Genomic DNA, 12,770 nt, shown 5'->3' on the forward strand with positions numbered 1-12,770 from the left:
ATCACGGACACTTCTACCATATTAGTACTATTAACTTGGAACGTGCTGACAGATTCGTATTACTACTAATTTTCTGCAGTTAAATGCATCTATTACTCTTAATTGTTGTAATTAGTCATTCTCATTCAACACCTTTCCTCCAAAGGTCACTGGCTTTGTGAGTTGTTAAGAGGCTGGCCAGTTATTGTGCGAATGCTCTGACCATTGGTAGGGTTGACACATTGCCATATGTACAGGTTGGGATATATTCTGGGGACACCAGATTGTTTAGGCCAACACATACCCACAGTCAGTGCAGGTTTAGAACATTCATTATTTTCCTAGCTGAGAGCCTATACCTTTAGCACTTTAGTTGTTAGTCTGTTTCTTGTATGAATTACGTATTTTCTATCCTGACACGACTGCTTTAGGCAACTGTTACATGCAGTATGGTACATAGTTATTTCCTACAATCACAGGACATTTGGCATTGTATCATTGTTGGTCAGGACACACCTACCCACACAGTGACTGTCCCTCACACAGTGGATCAGGGGGTATCCTGTTTACGTCAGTGCCTTCATCACCCTATTTCCAAGTGCCACTATGCGAATGTGTACAATATATTCTCTCGATTATTCATGTCGGGACACGTGCGTCACGGGCAGGTGTTTGATCCTGGGTAGTAGGTTCTGCATGACCATCTAGGGCTGGACAGTCTCGTGCACCACTACTGCACATTCTGACTTGTGTCCAGATGTCTACAGAACTGGACATCGTGTGTTGATACCCATTCTGATGTTTACACAAGTTACTTATCCCATGAGGGATATCCAAAAATTTAACAAGACCAATACCGACCATTCTTTTGGCTTTACGAAAATGTGCTGGGGGTTTACATGCAAGGGATACATAGTTTGCAATCCTGAAATTGCCTAGGGTGACACTGCCTACTACATATGAGTAGTGGTCACTATGTGTAGATGTGGCTGTGCCAAGCTAGTAGGCCAAGTATGGCTGGATTTGGTGGACTTTCATGTATGGGGGGCGGGTTGTGTGCTGTGGAGGGGATGATGGGTATTCCATTATGCATCCAGGTGTGTTGCATTTGAATTGGCTGGTTCCATCAGGACCAATCTGTGGGTATGTGCCGGTGACATTTCTGTACATTTGTATCGCACATTTTAATATTCATATGTTTGTGGGATTGTGTTCTACAGTATGGCCTGTCAGGTTGTATTGCAGATGTGTATACATGTTCTTTGTGTTTCTTTCTGATTCACCCACTGCTCCCTCATACACCTCCAGTTCACCTGTTCTGCATATGACACAGTCTCGCTTTTGAGGATTATACCATTACCCATCCCCCTCACACACATATTCCTGACACTCCATCCATCACTGCTTTGGTTGATGGCCCATGACACGGTCAAGGTAACACATTGCATACACTACATATGTCAGGTACCTGTATGGTTGTGTGGACTACCCTGGTATGTTTCACCTTCCACATGCTATACATCACGCACATAGGTACACGCCTATACTTAACTTTCATGACATGGTTGGTACACCCGGGTAATACCCGTTCAACTGTGACACATCCTGACAAGTACGGCTTGGACCGCATATGTGCGGATTTTGGCCGACTGCTCTGATCATTGGTAGGATGCCACCTTTTCCTATGTCCAGGATGGGATATACTCTGGACACATATCCGATTGTACTGGACAACACATACCCACAGTCAATGCTACGGATAATACTGTTCCTTTAAGACTACATGTTGCCTTATTGTTGCAGCAGTTTATATGCTCCTTCTGTTTCGTTTTCATGCTTATTCTATTTCCTGTCACATATGGTATGTTAAATATGGACATACCTATTGTATGTGACTATTACATGCGTTGTGGGATATAATTCTGTCATACTGTCGCTAGATATTTACATTTATCGTGGTTATGTTATGGACACATCTGCCCAGCTGTGTACTCTCCCTCACAATGTGGGACAGCTGGTGACCCTGACCATTGGGCTGGACGTAGCTATTGACGGCTCGCTAACATGATGCGTTTCACTTCCACTTGGTATAACTATCTACACTGCATTGGACTATGGGCACACGGTTTTCAATGTCATTTGTTCGAGGGATGGGGACCCGTTATTCCCTACCGTGCATTTGTGTTTGCTTCTTCATTTTGTGTTCGCAGGAACTGTCTTGCATGCTTTGCATACGTTTCAGTATCCACGGACACTGACAGATGTGATTACTATTGCATGCAAATTGTTATATGCAAGCATTTTAGCTTGCACATCGACAGCTGACATTTCCACGCCTCCATGCGGCACTTCGGCACGCCCTATGCACTCGCGCTCGTTTCCTATGCAAGTGGCTGTGGAGGCAGCACACCGTCATTGATATGCATTTGGCACTACTGCTCCATCTTCACGCCACACGGTTGGCGCAAGTCTAACGCCAGCCTTGCGCCGAGCTTCATGAATCCCGGGGACTGTTTTAAATTCTTTGTATACCAACACCCGAAGGCTGTAGAATTATATTTAAGGTTATTGTCTTACACAAAAAGTCTGTTGACTAATACAAGGAAAAATATTTTTTTTATATTCTTTGTTTTTATCCATTGTATATTATATTGTGTATGCACTGCAATGATTATTAAATTAACAAGTTAGAAATTATGGGGATGTTGAAAGGATTGAAATTGTTATCAGTATTAGAAATTTTTAATAGTATTAAATGTCTGTATATATTTAGATATTTTTATTAATTTTTATTAATTTTTCATACACATGTACTTTCATATATTGTAACATTTTTGGAGGAGTAGTGAGGATACTTGATTAGATTTGAACATATGCAGTAAGTAATATTAGAATGGTCTATTTTGCGTATGAAACTGTATGATACACTTGTCACTTTAAACACATTAATGAATGAAATTGCAAGCTGGAAACCACGTCAGGATGCACAATAAATGAAGTAGCCGTTAAAAACGTTAATATGAAAGCCCTATTAAGTAAAAAGGAAATATTATGGCAAATATTCACTGACGCAGCTAGGGAACCAGGATTAAATGAATATATTACTATAAAATCCATTTTGTTTTTAAGTTAATATGAAGGAGATAATGAAGTAAATGAAGTGTTATCAAGACGGTACAACTATGTCTATTCAACAGTCGCAAAAAGTGCAAGGACAATGTTTACAAGATGTACATAAAGACTAATTCATTAGTGGATGTTTGAAATTAAAAGTGGATTCATCTCATATATTGTACATAGACATTCTTAAGTACATCTAATTATAGTAAGATGCCCTTGATATTTGCAACTGACATTAGTGTAGGGTACACTTACTTACTTATTGAATTTTTCTTGTATTTATTTATGTGATTATGTGAGAGGTATATTCTGAGAGATCTGTTGAATTTTTATGTAAATACATACTTCTGTATATATGTATGTTGGGAATTGAATCGACCTCAGCCAAGTAATTTTATTATAGTATTATTATATTTTATTTTATTATAGTATAGAATTATTAAGAACATCACAGACAGTCATTATCATTGGTTTTTAGACATTTATTATATAGGTTTTTTATTTAGCTTCATGGAATTATGAATTCATGTTCCACATTGTATGATCGGATGACTATTATATTTTGTTTAATGTAATAGGAATTTTTTTATTGTAATACCATTTTAAATTTAAAAAGGGCTGATTTTGGCACCAAAAAGTTTTTAAATAACTGGTAGAATTCTTTGTTAAGACATTCTGATGAAGTCCACCATAGTGTGGATGAAAGCGCTAAATGTCTATTTTATACTACTATTGACGGTCTATTACAAGATGCTGTCCGGTTCGATTCTCAGCTAGAGCGTCTTCTGCGTAAAGACATGCATGAATGGGCGTACCTTCGTTGAAGGTTGTGCTTCAGGGCTGGTAACTCAGCACATAAAAATCAACTACCGATCATTAGCGATCATTAGTTCAGCTGTGGCGACCCCTAACCAGGAAAAGCCGAAAGACACAAAACAAACAAACAAACAAAATTGACGGTCTATTAAAGAACGTTTTTAATGGCTACTTCTGTATTCATTTATTGTGCATCCTGACGTGGTTTCCATCTTGCAATTTCATTAATTCGGGTGTTGGTAGCTGGTAGCTGGTTGCTGAGTTTGTTTGCCAACTTTAAACACATTGTGAATTGGCACCAAAGGCAGTATTTAAACTGCAACAGTTATAGTGTTTAGATGTTCTGATGAAGCCCGTATTTGTGCGGGTGAAAGCGCTTAAAAACTTGCATTATTAAACAGAAGTTTTTAATTCAACTGGGTGGTTGGTGTGAAATTATACATTCATTTGTACAGCCCGACTACCAGTGGTTTGTGTTTCTTGGGTGTATTATCGGTGTCCCAGGAGTCCGTGGATTCAGCATTCTCAGCCTATTTCTTTATCGTTCACAGTTGACGGAATGCTCATTTCATTTTTTCAAGCAGGAATACAGGGAGATGTAACAGAGCATTTAGTAGTACACAAGACCAAATGACTATAATTTTAGACCATAGCCCATGATATTCATTTTGCATGCCCAATGTGTATAAAGCATACTAAAAGTTGGCTTATGCAGAACTTGTATTGGCCTAGGATTGAAGGATGGAACAAGGCACTGCAGGACCTGTGACTAGTACCAGATTAGTAAGGCTGCAGACAAAGTCAAGGCTGCTTTGATGACTTTGTCATTATTGAGGAGCCATTTGAGAAGGTAGATATGGACATTGTGGGAACTCAGACTATCCCCAACTTCGATAGATAAGAAATATATCCTGGTAGTGGTGGACTACGCCATTAAGTAACCAAAAGCAGTGGTCCTATCTTCTACTGAAGCAGAGAAGGTGGCAAGTGCTTTGCGAGACATTTTCAGCAATTTAAGTTTTCCTAGGGACATATTGTGAATAGAGATGCCAACCTTATGTCAGAGGAGCTGGCTTGTTTTTGGAAGTGCTATGGGGTAAAGTACTTAAATACTACACCCTACTATCCATACTGTTCAGTGGGAATGGGATAAGTGGAGTCCCACAGAGATCGGTCATGGGTCCTCTCCTGTTTGGCATCTACTTCTCAGAAGTCCAGGCCAACATGGAGGGACTCTGGCTGACCAAGTTTGGTGATGACTGGGAGCCATTATTAACTCCCCAAGTGATGTAGACATCCTACAGAAAGGCCTCACTGAGACCAATGACTGGTGTTGAAATCATGGCCTTAAGCTTAATGCCAAAAAAAAAAGTGTCATCATCCCCTTTGGGAAAAACTCAGTTTCCACTAATTACCACATCGATGGGAGCCCACTGAACACTGAAGGCATTATAAGAGATCTGGGGACACAGGTTGACAGCAACCTCTCCTTCGACCACCACATTTCAACGGTGGTCAGAAAGTCCTTCTATGTGGCACATCTCATTACCAAGGGTTTTGCATCCAGGAAGAAAGAGGTCATCATCTCTCTCTCTACTTTTCCCTCATTAGACCAATCATTGAGTGTAATGCCCTATTTGGCATGTACCTCACTAGACAGATGCAACAGCTGGAGAAGCCACAAAAGTACCTCACAAAGAGGATCCTAGACCTTAAACACATGTCCTACATGGACAGAATCAAAAAACTCCAGCTATTCTCTGTCTCATATCCTCTACTAAGTGGTGATCTCTTGTTCGACTTAGAAAGCCATGTCTGAACCAGCTCTGTTAGAAATGCTACATCTAAAGAAATCCCAATAGCTCCACACCACATGCTCCAGAGACCTCAACCTCATTACCACAATCAACAGAACATGCTGGAGGGACAGGTTCATAACCCAGAGACTGCCCATGCTCTGGAATAGACTTCCCATACATGTCAAGCAGAGCACCTCACTGGCCCTCTTCAATAAAAATCTTGATGAGTGAATGGGAAATAGAAAGTTCATCCCCAGGAATCACTCCAGTGGCTCTACTTGATAGAAGAACTGGGAACTAATGTTGGGCACGATGCCAGGGCACTTCTCTGGGATAGGCTTGTAAAGGCTTCAGGGCCATTAGCCTAGTACACACCTATGAACCTATGAACCAAAGTATATGTCCTATCTTCTCTTTGCATACAAAGAGATACCCCATAAATCCACATTTTTTTACCCTTTGAGTAACTGTATGGTCACAGAATAAGGATGCCCTGGATTTAACTTGTTATGATTGGTAGGGTGACTATGATTCCCACAAGAAGTCTGTTGTGGGGTATATTCTAAACATTGGGACTAGGATTGGGGAGCTCATGAGGAAGACCCAGAAGCACCTACCATTGATACAACAGAAGCAAAAGGTCTACTATGATAGGCTAGCCAGAACCTGAGAGTAATCTATAAGGCAGCAGGCGATGGTACAAATTCCTGTGAGAAACAACAAGCTGCAAGCAGCCTGGGAAGGCCCTTTCACCACTGTGACAAAGGTAAATGATGTTGACTACATGGCGGAGTTTCTAGGCAGGATGTAGAAGGACAACCTGAACCATGTTAACATGATAAAACACTGTTGTGACAGACAGGTCATGGTACATGGTATCTGTGGTGAGCTAAAGGAAAAATCAGAGGGGGCTCTGGAGGTAGACCTTGTCAATCATGCTTGGCCTGACATCTTAGAATGAGGTGGCGCCCTCTCCCAAAAATTCACCCCTAGCAAGGTTCAGGGAAATCCATGCAGTATTGCAGGAATTTGGGCATATGTTTACTGGTAAGCCAGCATACCACCATGGTGGGGCACTATATAGACACAGGTCCCCACTGACCCATAAAACAAGTTCCTTACAGAGTGCCTAAAGCAGCTGTTCAAACTCTGAAAAAGAAACTTGAAGGACAAGTTGGAACTGGAAATAATCCAGAAGCCCAACAGTCTCATCACCAGTGGTACTGGTGCCAAACAAAGATGCCAGCAACTAGTTCTGTGTGAGCTGCAGAAAACTGAAGAGTCACACAGAGCCAGGTGTGTACCCCATTCCCAGGACAGATGAAGTCTTAGAGAAGCTAGTTGGGGATAAGTATCTAGCTACTATTAAAGTGACCAAGAGTTACTAACAGGTATCATTGACACCTGTAGCCAGGGTGAGATCAGTGTTTGTGACCGCATTTGGGTTATATAAGTTTACAAAAAAAGCCTTTTGTTGTGAAGAATGCTCCAGCAACTTTCCACAGGGTGGTAGATTCCATCATAGAAGGAGCAGGAAATTAGGCCCTTGTTTACCTAGATGACATTGCCATCGACAGCCAGTCCTGAGCAGAACACGTGCAATGTGTCAGGCAAGTGTTGGGTAGACTGAAAAGGGTAGGACATTTCTAGCAAAGCTAAAAATGTCAGATGAGTGGGGCAGAGAAATCTTAACAGGGTCACAGAGTGAATGATGGAAACATTAGGCCAGCACCTGCCAAGGTTGTGGATAGTTGGCAGGGCATTCTTAGGGACAGTAGAGTACTGTAGGAAATTTGATCCCCATTATACTAAAACACCTACATCCCTTACAAATCTTACCAGGAAAAATAGACCAGATAGGGTTGTCTGGACATCAGGATGTGAGCTGCCATTTCAAAAGCTCAAGGATGCTGTTAGTGGGCAACCTGTTCTAGTCAGTTCTAATTATAGTCTAGAATTCATTGCACAGGTAGATACTTATAACTATGGCATGGGTGATGTATGTAGTGAGATTTTATAAGAGGGAAAAGAGCACTTTATTGTGTACTTGAGATACAAATTTCACCCTGGGAAGGACTGTTATGCAGCCATAGAGAAGGAGTGTCTGGGTATAGTTTGAACTTTGCAAAGGTTGCAACCTTACCACTATGGGGAAAAGCTCACTATGATTACAGACCATAATTCTTTAAAATGGGTATGTAAAGCAAGCTGACAGAATGGAAAATTTACTAGATGGATTTAGCTTTGCAGCCCTAAAACATAACCATCCAACATGGTTCTGGTAGCGCCGTTACTAATACAGGCAGCCTATAAAGAAAAGGCATTATGTAATATAACAAAAGATGCTCCTTTGTTTCGATCGTCATTTTTTGAGGGATTCCTTCAAAACATTGCTTGAGGTTTTTTTAAGGGTGAGGGAGAATTATTGTTGGTGTATGGCATACTGGTTAAGATGTTTACCTCACAGACACACAGTACAGGATCTGATTCTCACCTTTGGTTACCATACCCTCGTCTCTGGAATAGACTCCCCATCCATGTGAAGTACAGTTCCTCCCTAACCCAATTCAAGTGTAACTTGGACAATTGGACGGGGAACAGGAAATTCATCCCTGGCTTGGCACCTATGTGCACCTAATGGACACAGGCAACCTGTAAATGTTTCATCTCCCAGTCCCCTGCTTGTAAATGGTTCATCTCCCAGTCCCCTGCTTGTAAATGGTTCATCTCCCAAGCCTCTGCTTACACTTAACAATGATACCAGAACCTGTCAGATATTCTGGCTGCATGGCTAGGCTTAAAAGGCCTTTGTAGTTGTTAGCCAAGTGAACACATTTTGAACCTATGATTGGGGTAATACCAGGATAAAGGAAAATGAGTTAAAATGTATTAGATATTTTTTCTTTATATTCTCTCTGTTGTTCAACCACAATCAGTGATTTTGTTCTCATGTCTTAGAAATATGTGACTTTGTCTTTGTGAATATAAAAGAACAGAGAAATGCTTTTTGAAGTGTGGTGGATATCCAGACTTGCTGCCTTCCCTTGTGAATGTAACAAAAAGATGAAAGACCAGGGACTATCTTTTTTTAGATGTAATTGCTGCAATCTCTGATGGACTTAATGATTTGCATTTACTTAAAAACCAAGATGGAGTCATGGGAAAGAAGCACACCTGAACTTGTATTAGCAATTCCTAATGTTGCAGGATTGATGTGACCAAACTTTTGTTGCTGAGGGGTATTACCATGACAATAAATAAAACTTGTCTAAGTACTTGTTCTGAGGCCAGCAACAGAAAAATTATGTCATGTGATGAGAACTGGGGACTGGGGACAAACACTGTAAATAACTATGTGTTATGCTATGCTAAAAAGATAAGGCTGCTTCTTTTATGGTGGGCAACTAATGCATCTATCTTACAACAGTTAGGGACAATATTTCTGCAGTAAGAGATAGCCAGGAAACATGGGTATCTACAGCCTGTGTTCTTTTCTGCATGCATCTTGCCCACACCTCTCAACCTTTTAGAGCAAGAAATCTGGACAAAGCCATAAACAAAAGTGGGAGAAAGGACCAAAAGTAGGGACACATTTTAAATATTGCTATTACAAACTTAGAAAGTTGATAGAATAACAGGTTTTGCATTAGCATGAATTTTCTGAAGGGTATGGAGTCTGAAACTCAAATGTCTGTCATTATTTTCTAACTTCAGACTTTAATGATCTGCCACTAATTTGCCAGAAAATGTAAATTTTATGAAAAACAGACCAAAAATATGAGGCAAAAATCTGTACAATTGTGAGGTATGATTTCTTGCCTATTTTTATTACCTTTCATTTTATTTCTCCATGGCATACAAAAGAAACTAAGAAATGAATGCCAAACCTTGACAAAGCCAGAAAAGAGTGTCTCAAAAACAGAATACAAAATGCATTTCAACATTTTCAGGCAACTAAGGAACAGGGTAAAATATCAAGTAAAACATGACAAGCAAAACTATTATAACATTCTCCAAAAAAACATGAAAACAATGCAAAACTCTTCTGGACTTCCATAAGCAAACTTTTATATCCAGGCCAAACTACCACCCCACCTTACATCCAGCAATACGACTGATTCAGTTCCCATACAGTTTAGCAACTATTTCATGCAGACAATATAGCTCCTTACAAACATTAATACCTCAGCTACCATCTCAGTACCTGCAGCCTCTAATAAATATCCTCAGGTATTTGACTTTACTCCAGCACGTCTCCACCATTAAAAAAAACTCCTGCATAAGCTAAAACCAACCACCCTATCAGATGGCAAACTCCCCATGGGTTATTTAAAAATGGCTGTAGATGCAGCTGCTTTTCCAATCTTGATATTGAAAAATAAATCAATATTCAAAAAAATAAATTTCTTCCATTTGGAAAAACATCCTTTATTATACCTTTACACAAAGGTGGCACATTTACAAAGTTTGATAACTACAGACCCATTGCAGTCATCTCCCCCATCAAAAATACTTGAAAAATGTATTCATTGTCAGCTTCTACATCAACTAAATTTAAATAATCAGCTTTCTGAAACACAGCATGGTTTCAGACCCCACCATAGCACACCACTGCTCTACTTCACTTCACCAGCACTACAAACTAGCATAGGAACAATTGTGTCAGCTGTGTTCCCGGACTTATCTAAAGCATTTGACACTATATCACATCAATATTTACTCATTGGACTCTCTTTGATGAGTCGCTCTCAATCCTCCCTTACTTGGTTCATTTGCTATCTATCTGGAAGGCAATAAGCAGTCAAATGGCAACAGAACTTCTCTTCCTCTCTCTCAGTTACCACAAGTGCCCTTCAGAGCTCTATACTCCGACCCATTCTCTTCAATATTTTTATAAACAAGCTTCACACTGCCATTGCCCAAACAACTATAGTACAATAATCAGATGGTTCAACTTTAATATGTTCAGCCCCCTCAATATCCATGCTCCAAGAAATTATGCATATTTCTTTCTCTTTAGTTGAAACCTGCATGAAAAATTCGAACTTGCTCCTTAATCCCAGTAAAACAAAACTGATGTACTTTGTCCCAAAACATTATCTGAATCAAAAACAATATTTTTGGTTATATCTGCAAATAATTCCAAAACTGGGTTAATTCTACATATTAAATTACTGGGCACTGTAATAGATGACGATCTTATTTTTTTCAGTCATTTAAAAAGACCCACCAGAAACTTGGCTCTTCCACCATTCGACTCCTCTCATGCATTCCCTGCATACCTAAGTTATATACCTGCCAGATACACCAATCTGTATTAGGCAGTCAAAATACAACTAATACTATATCCTGCTGCCTCACTCAAATGTTATTGCCACTATCCTCCTGTACAATACTAATATCTCCTTTCCTACATAATTTTATAACTTCATTATATTTCTTAAACTCTTTATAAACCTATTTGATATTAAAATCTACCCTTATACATAATTTTATAACTTACTTCATTACATCTCTTGAAGTCATTGCAAACCTTTAAGTACTGAAATGTAAGAACACTAAACTTCTTTACAACAAAGTTTTCTCTCCTAAAGTATAAATACATTTACTTCCTGCAAGACTTTAGAGTTACTAGCACTGTATAGACTTAAATACTGTATATACCTGTCTTGTTACAGTTTTTTGAGAACTAAACAAAATTCATCTGTTAACATAAATGCACTGTGATGGAACTTTCTCCCTGGGCCTCTACTGAAAATGGACTTTGCCCAGTTGGACTTTCCTGATCAATAAAGACAAAAATAAATAAATAAATAGGTAACTACATTTCTCTGTGTGCATCAACCTACTTTCATTTTAATCTGTATCAGCACTGTTTTTTTTATTCAAGTAACATTCATATATTAACATTTACACTCTTGTGGCTGGCATCCCACATACATTTATTATATTTATTATATATTTACACATTGTCATTTATCTAAGAAGAGCTTTAGCATTGTTTAGACTGTTCATTAATAAGCTGTATGGTACACATCTTCCATTAGAATTCTTAGGCCTGCTCCCAGTGAAAATGATTAATGTGTATAATTTCAATTCTGTCTTAATTATGAGCAGCCAGGTAATTGGCTATCTCTGGTCCTAATCCAGAGTGGTTGCAATTTTACTTTGCCAGGAGAAAGCTCTGGCAAATTGGAGAATTCTACCAGACTTTCCTGGAGACTGTGTGTGTGTGTGTGTGTGTGTGTGTGTGTGTGTGTGTGTGTGTGTGTGTGTGTGTGTGTGTGTGTGTGTGTGTGTGTGCGTATGCGTGTGCCCATGTTTCTGTCTCTGAAAGTATTGGTCATTGGTTGACATATACAGCAGTGAGGAAGGAGCCAGAGGGTGCTTGGCAAAAGACTCAGCTCTGTAAGTGGCCTGTGGGCAGTCTTGTTTGGGTGTGGATATTGGAAGCCCAAACCCATAAACAGCAGTGAATATTCCTTTATGCTCTTCAGGCCAAGTTGTAATTTGTAAATTAATTATTGAAGTATACTTGTGTGTATTTTCTTGCTATTACTTCATCCTTGGTTGGCAGTGGTGGAATTAATACCCTATTAATGCCAACCATCTTGATATCAAAGTGGGTGGCATTCTGGCATCTGGATGTCATAGTATTAGTAGGGGTATAGTTACCCCATAATATTTGATGGCAGTGGTGCTGTCCCTCCTTCACACAGAGAATGTGCAGCAAGAATATTACTAAGAAAAACTGCACTTACACGTCATCTAACTTTATGGATAACTGCCAGGGCAAGTGGTCAGGAATTACCAGCAGTATTTACATTGTGAAGTATAAACTGCCTAAGATTACATGTTCAGCTAGGAAACTACAATGATGTGGAGTACAGTATGTGAAGACAAGAATGTCATCAGGCATACGCTATGCACACTATAGTGTACACTTGCCTACCCAAAGGGTACAACAAAACCATCAGGAAAGAAAAAAAATTATTTCAAATTCATTGCCTTTCCTCTCCCCAGTCCCCTCCCCACCTGAAAAACTTGTCTCGGCTG

The sequence above is a fragment of the Protopterus annectens genome, chromosome 3.part0 (genome assembly GCF_019279795.1).
Source record: "Protopterus annectens isolate FY-2018-M chromosome 3.part0, PAN1.0, whole genome shotgun sequence".
Classification (NCBI taxonomy): domain Eukaryota; kingdom Metazoa; phylum Chordata; order Ceratodontiformes; family Protopteridae; genus Protopterus; species Protopterus annectens.